The sequence below is a fragment of the Vicia villosa genome, linkage group LG5, assembly GCF_029867415.1.
Source record: "Vicia villosa cultivar HV-30 ecotype Madison, WI linkage group LG5, Vvil1.0, whole genome shotgun sequence".
NCBI classification, from domain to species: Eukaryota; Viridiplantae; Streptophyta; class Magnoliopsida; order Fabales; family Fabaceae; genus Vicia; species Vicia villosa.
Genome location: NC_081184.1, coordinates 129251395 through 129258633, shown reverse-complemented (window position 1 = coordinate 129258633; position 7239 = coordinate 129251395).

Below are 7239 nucleotides of genomic sequence, written 5' to 3'. Positions count from 1 at the left end.
AAGGAAAGGTTTATAAAAGAAACAGAAAAAAGACCTTTGAGAGATTCTGGGTAAGGGGGTAGGTTATACAAAGGGAAGGTGTTAGCACCCTTTGTATCCATGGTTATCCATGGGCTCTTTAGTTTGCTTAGCTCATTTGCTTTACTTTTCAATTGATTCGGAATGCTTTACCTGTGTTTTTGAAATACCTTTGCAAATAGAATTTGTAATGATCCTTGTGCGGATATATACAAATGCTTGTTTATCTTTCGAAAGATGTTTTGAAAAGATCGTTAATTTTGTAATGATCCGTGTTTGGATGTATACAAAATATTGTCTTTTGGAAAATTCGTTTTAAAAAAACAACAGTGTATGAGAATTTTGTTTGTTTTGATTTTGAGCAAGCAAACTAGGAGGTCTACCCTGAGTTAGGAGGTCTTTATCCTTGTTCCCTTTAAAAATCTATCCATTCGTCGGATATAAACAAAAGGTTCGATTTTGTACTCGAAACAGTAGAAATGTAACTTTGATTTTGAAAAGAGTGAAAAGGGGTTACCCTAGGAGGTGCAAATGTGATTATGATTGAATTCAGATATTTATCTTTGAAGTTAGTGATCTGACGGTTCAGTTTTATCTTTGACATACACGCAGTTTATATGGGTGCTGGAAATTAAAATGCGGAAATGTAAAGTGCAGAAAGTAAATCTACGCTATTACATCGATTGTGCGGGAAATGTAAACTAGCCTATTTACATGAATTTGACATCCTATACATTTACCTAGGAATTTTAAATTGCAAGAAATAAAAGGCATATTTTTGTATTTTTGTGATTTATTTTAAATATAATTAATGCATTATTAATTAATTTAAAATAAAGAAAAGATGGAAATATGATTAAACCTAGCAAATAAGTTTAAAAATATGTACAAAATGTTTGTTAATTGATTTTAGAACAAAACTAATTTTTTGGAATTTTTGAAATTGTTTTTGGATTTTTTTTAAGTTAATTAAAACATAATTATGCAAATAATTACACAAATAATTAAAACTTGATGATAAAATTATCCTAAATATGTACAAAATTAGTTTATGATATATAAACAATATTTAACACAAAGAACAATTTTTTTTATGATTTTTTGACTAATTAAAATAATTAACAAGCAAATATATAAATACATACTAATTAATTATGAAAAATATTGAAATTTTGAAGAAAAATAAAATATTTTTATTTCAGAAAATAATATATATTTTTAGAAGTCTAAAATATTTTTTGTGGAATTTTTTGGAATTTAAAACTATTTTTAATTATTTTTGCAATAAAAATAAAATAAAATAGAAAATATAAAAAGGATACTTATCAAGTGTGGAATTTGATGAAGGTGCATGGTGTAGCTGCGTGTGTGAGGCGTTGGATTGGAGATTGAATTGATCCAAGGGTTCAGATCTGAGGTCACATGAAGCACATGATTAAAGCAAGGCATGGGATTAGTGGGAGACCAAAGTCAGACTGGTCCCCACCCTCGCCTGCATGGACCAATGGAAACAGAGGAGAGAAGGTTGAAAAGTTGACTGACGAACCACGCTCGGACGCGTGGTCGTCTTCAACCTCCGTCCCATGCACTTTTTCAGACAGATAGCGGGGGTTTTTAACCCCCTCTATTTCACGATACAAAAACGTTATTTTCGGTAGCTTCCCAAACCTGCAAGAACACACGTTAGCAACATATGAAAACAACCCAGATCCACTAAACATGATGCCCTGAATCCAAATATGTCATTAGTTTCGTGGTTTGATGCTCATAGCTATAGGTTCGAAGATGTTAAAGTATGAACACTCATGAGCTCGTTTTAATGGTGGAGCGTGGTTCTCACGTTGGAACGCTCATGCTATGGTCCAGATCACACATATAGGTCCCCATAAGGATATTAGAGTGGTTAGTTTGCATTGAAATTAGTTGTACATATGAAAACGAAAGTTAGGGCATATATACATGAAGAACACTTATATGCACTACACGACTCTCATAGGCCTATATTTAGAGTTCAATCTTACTCTATTATGTTTGAGAAGATGATTAGAATGCTTGGTTTGTATTAATATTGATTGGAGAATTGAATTTGAATTTTACAAAGTTTTGAGATTTTTGGAGAATTTTTGTGATGAAGAAGGCTATGCTCTTGTTACAAATCGTGTCCTCTTTTTGCTGAAGTATGATGCTTCTTTTATAGCCCAAAGTTGCTTGGAACTCAAGCTAAGAAGCTTTGTTGTCTTTGTTGAAAGTTTGATTTTTAAAATATTAAAAATCTTTGAATTGTTGACCAAGCTTGACTCCATTCAATGCTCTTGTCTTGCTCTTCAATTCTTGCAGAAAAAATGAAGATTCCTTGAAGTGAGTCATACTTGGAGGCCAAGCAACCATTATCCATGCATTTTCCTTTTAATTTTAATCTTAAAGTAAGATAAAATTATGCAAAAAATGGCCAATAAAGATGTGGGCTTTGTCTTGGTCGTGGGAGGCCCATAGTAACATGGCAAAGATGTTTGGACCATAAAAACTTGGCATCTTTTGGAAAAAAAACATTTTTGAGCAATGTTGATTTCGTGCATTTTCCCAAAATTTAGCCAACTTCAACAAGGTGTAAATCCTTCAATTTTTGTCATATGAAGGAGATCTTGCACTTTTTGGAAACCTCAAAGAGTCCTCTAACCAATGTCTTTGGTCTCATGTCAAAATGATTTTTGGTTCTCCTTGTGTGTCCATTTGAAAAAAGTGTCTTTTTGTTGACTTTGAAAATGACCTGTAATGTCTTTGGCCATATTTTTCAAATGGTGAATGCTATGACCATGGGATCAATTGCATTTGAAAGATAATTGAATTTCCTTCAAAATGAGCTTTGGTTGACATTTTTTGGATGAAGGATGAGAGAGTTATGATCAGTCAAAGTTGAGTTGACTTTTCAGGCAAAAACCCTAATTTTGAATCTTAGGGTTTTGTTGATTTTTGATCTTTCCTTGATGAATTGTGATCATCCAATGATCAAATGTTGAATCCTTTGACAAAATATGGACTTTGACAAAAAATTTCATTTTTGACTGTCAGTTGACTTTTTTGGTCAAACGGGTCGTCTGTTGACTGTTTGAGCTGCTGACGGTGCGTCTGAGTGAATTGAAGTTTGAAAATTTGTATGATGGTACTTTGAGATGTATGGATGTATATGAAATCCATTTGAGCTCTCAAAACTTGTTGCTCCTGTTAAAACAAGAAAAACCCTGATTAGGGACTGTCTGTATAGGAGGCAGTTAAGCGTACCTGATTTTTGTGCAGTGTTGAGTTTCTGCTAATCATGTGATATTCAGAAGACTTCTAACACAAAAATCTTGGAAATTTGAATTGTGAATGATTGATTTGATTGATTGTACAAATCACTGTGAATTGTACTGTCAGCAGTTTGGCTGTCAACTGACTGTCCAGGTATTGATGCAGCAGTTAGAGTGAAAAATCAACAGTCAAAGTTAATTTTCTTTTTTTGTTGTTTTTGTTTTATGTTTGAAAAATTAAAGTTATTTACATGACTTGTTAAAAACACAGACATAATAAATAACTAATATATACTGTTACCAGTACAGTCTGAGTTTCCTGATTCTGCGCCTGCAAAAAGATTTAACTCTGTACCAATTGTGTCAGTACTATTTATCTGTAAATAAATAAATAGCATGTGTGAAGTAATAAAGAACAGTATTTGGCGTTTGCGTAAGAATAAATTCCACTGTAAGCCAAGTTACTGTGTAAGAAAAATTCTGAAAACCAAGTTCTTCATATGTCAGGATATTTTGAAAAAATCCATGTTTATATGAGACTCTTAATTTTCATATTGAAACTTTCCTGAAAAAAGAAGTGGGCAAATTTTGGGGTATAACACATACAAAGCCTCAAACGGAGCCATACCTATACTCGAATGATAGCTGTTGTTGTAGGTAAATTCAATCAAAGGTAGATAACTATCCCAAGCACCTCCTTTTTCTAATACACAAGCACGTAACAAGTCTTCTAACGACTGAATTGTTCTCTCAGTCTGTCCATCCGTCTGCGGATGATAAGCAGAACTCAACCTCAGTTTAGTACCTAAAGCCTTCTGCAAACCTTCCCAGAACTTAGACGAAAACCTCGGATCTCTGTCTGACACGATACTTGAAGGAATACCATGAAGACTAACTATCTTCTCGATATACAACTGAGCTAGCTTCTCCATCGGATAATCCATTCTCACCGGTATAAAATGTGCAGACTTTGTCAATCTGTCCACCACGACCCAGATAGCTTCACAATTCTTGACAGTCCTCGGCAAACCCGACACAAAATCCATTGATATGCTATCCCACTTCCACTCAGGAATAAACATCGGTTGCATAAACCCAGACGGTTTCTGATGCTCAATCTTTGACTTCTGGCAAATTAAACAAGAGTACACAAACTCGGCAATTTCTTTCTTCATTCTCGGCCACCAAAACAACTTTTTCAAATCATGATACATCTTGGTAGCACCAGGATGAATACTCAATCCACTACGGTGTCCTTCCTCTAAAATACGTTTCCGGAGTTCAGTAATATCAGGGACACAAACTCGGTCACCAAACCTCAGTATACCATTTTCATCAATTCTAAATTCACCACCCTTGCCTTGATTAATCAAAGTCAACTTATCTATTAACTCAACATCATCCTTCTGACCCTCTCTGATCTCTTCAAGAATGCCACTAGTCAGCTTCAACATACCCAATTTAACACTAGTAGGAGTACCTTCACATACCAAACTCAAGTCTCTGAATTGTTCAATCAAATCCAATTCCTTCACCATTAGCATAGACATATGCAAGGTTTTCCTACTCAATGCATCAGCAACAACGTTTGCCTTACCCGGATGGTAGTTCAAACCAAAATCATAATCTTTCAGGAATTCTAACCATCTTCTCTGCCTCATATTCAACTCTTTCTGGTCAAAGAGATACTTCAGGCTCTTATGATCACTGAATACCTCAAATCTCGAACCATACAAATAATGTCGCCACAACTTTAAAACAAAGACTACAGCTGCCAGCTCCAAATCATGAGTCGGATAATTCCTCTCATGCACTTTAAGTTGTCTCGACGCATAAGCGACTACCTGATGATTTTGAATCAATACACCACCTAAGCCCATCAGCGATGCATCACAATAAACCACAAATGATTCTGTCGGATTCGGCAAAATCAAGATAGGAGCACTAGTCAACCTTCTCTTCAGCTCTTGGAATCCTTCTTCACACTTTGCATCCCAAATAAAAGCTTGTCCCTTTCTGGTTAGTTTAGTTAATGGCAATGCTAACTTTGCAAATCCTTCAATAAACTTCCTGTAATAACCTGCAAGGCCAAGAAAACTACGAATCTCTGACAGTGACTTCGGAGCTTCCCACTGAGACACAGCTTCTATCTTTGTAGGATCAACAGCAATACCATTCTTAGAAATCACAAGTCCAAGAAAACTGACTTCTTCTAACCAGAATTCACACTTCGACAGTTTGGCAAAAAGTTGCTTCTCTTTCAACAGTTCTAACACAGTTCTGAGGTGTTCGGCATGTTCTTCCTTACTCTTGGAATATATTAGGATATCATCTATAAATACCACCACGAACTTATCGAGATAAGGATGAAATATCCTATTCATATACTCCATAAAAACACCAGGTGCATTAGTAACTCCAAACGGCATTACCGAATACTCGTAATGTCCATACCTTGTCCTGAAAGCGGTCTTCTGAATATCATCGTCTTTCACACGAATCTGGTGATACCCAGACCTCAGATCAATTTTACTAAATACTCGCGCTCCAACCAACTGATCCATCAAATCATCAATCCTCGGCAATGGATACCGATTCTTGATAGTAACCTTGTTCAATTGTCTGTAATCTACACACAGCCTCATCGAACCCTCTTTCTTCTTTACTAGTAACACAGGCGCACCCCACGGAGAAACACTAGGACGAATAAATTTCTTCTCCAGCAATTCTTCTAACTGCTTCTTCAGTTCGGCCAACTCAGACGGCGACATACGGTTCGGTGCCATCGACACTGGACTAGTTCCTGGAATTAAATCAATAGAAAACTCCACTTCTCTTTCCGGTGGTAATTCATTCACATCTTCGGGAAAAACTTCTGGAAATTCACACACCACAGGTAATTCGCTACTCGCCACCTTTTCTTTCACATTCATCAATGCGAACAACATAAATACTGTTGCACCATCTCCGATAGCCTCATTCACCTGCCTAGCTGTCATTTCTAGATTATCAGCACTAACCTCTTCAGGAAAAATTACCGTCTTCTCAAAACAGTTGATATGAACACGGTTGAACTCCAACCAGTTCATTCCCAGGATTACATCAAGTTGTTTCAACGGAAGGCACACTAAGTCCATTCCGAATTATCTACCAAAAATGTCAACCGGACAATTCAAGCATGCAGACGAAGTAGTTACTGAACCCGACGCAGGAGTGTCAATAATCATACTTCCATTTATGTCAGATATTTCAAGATTTAACCTCGTAGCACAGTCCAAAGAAATAAAAGAATGAGTTGCTCCAGTATCAATAATCGCAACTAAAGGTGTGCCATGAATGAAACACGTACCTTTAATCAATCTGTCCTCTGGAGTAGTCTCTGACCCGGTCAAAGCAAAAACTTTTCCTCCCGATTGGTTCTTCTTTGGCTTAGGACAATTAGGACTGATGTGACCCTCTTCACCACAGTTGTAACAAGTCACAACCCTCTTCTTACAATCAGCCGCAACATGACCCACTTCCTCACACTTGAAGCACTTCTTCTGATTCAGCTTGCACTCATTCCTACGGTGCCCGACCTCACCACAGTTATAGCACCTGACGAAAGCACTGGAGTCTCCCCCACTAGGCTTCTTCCAACCACCAGTCTTTGGATTACCTCTACCATATGGCTTACCCTTATCCATAGGCTTCTTCCCCTTCCTATCAACTAACTCGCGAGAGTGAGATGACTTCAGCTTGAGATTATCTTCCTCGAAGATCCTACTACAGTCCACCAAGTCTACAAATCTTCGGATTCTCTGATATCTGATACCCTGCTTAATCTCATCACGGAGACCGTTCTCGAACTTGACGCACTTCGAGAATTCACTAGCTTCATCATTGTTGTAGTGGACGTAGTACTTTGCCAACTCAACGAACTTCGAAGCGTACT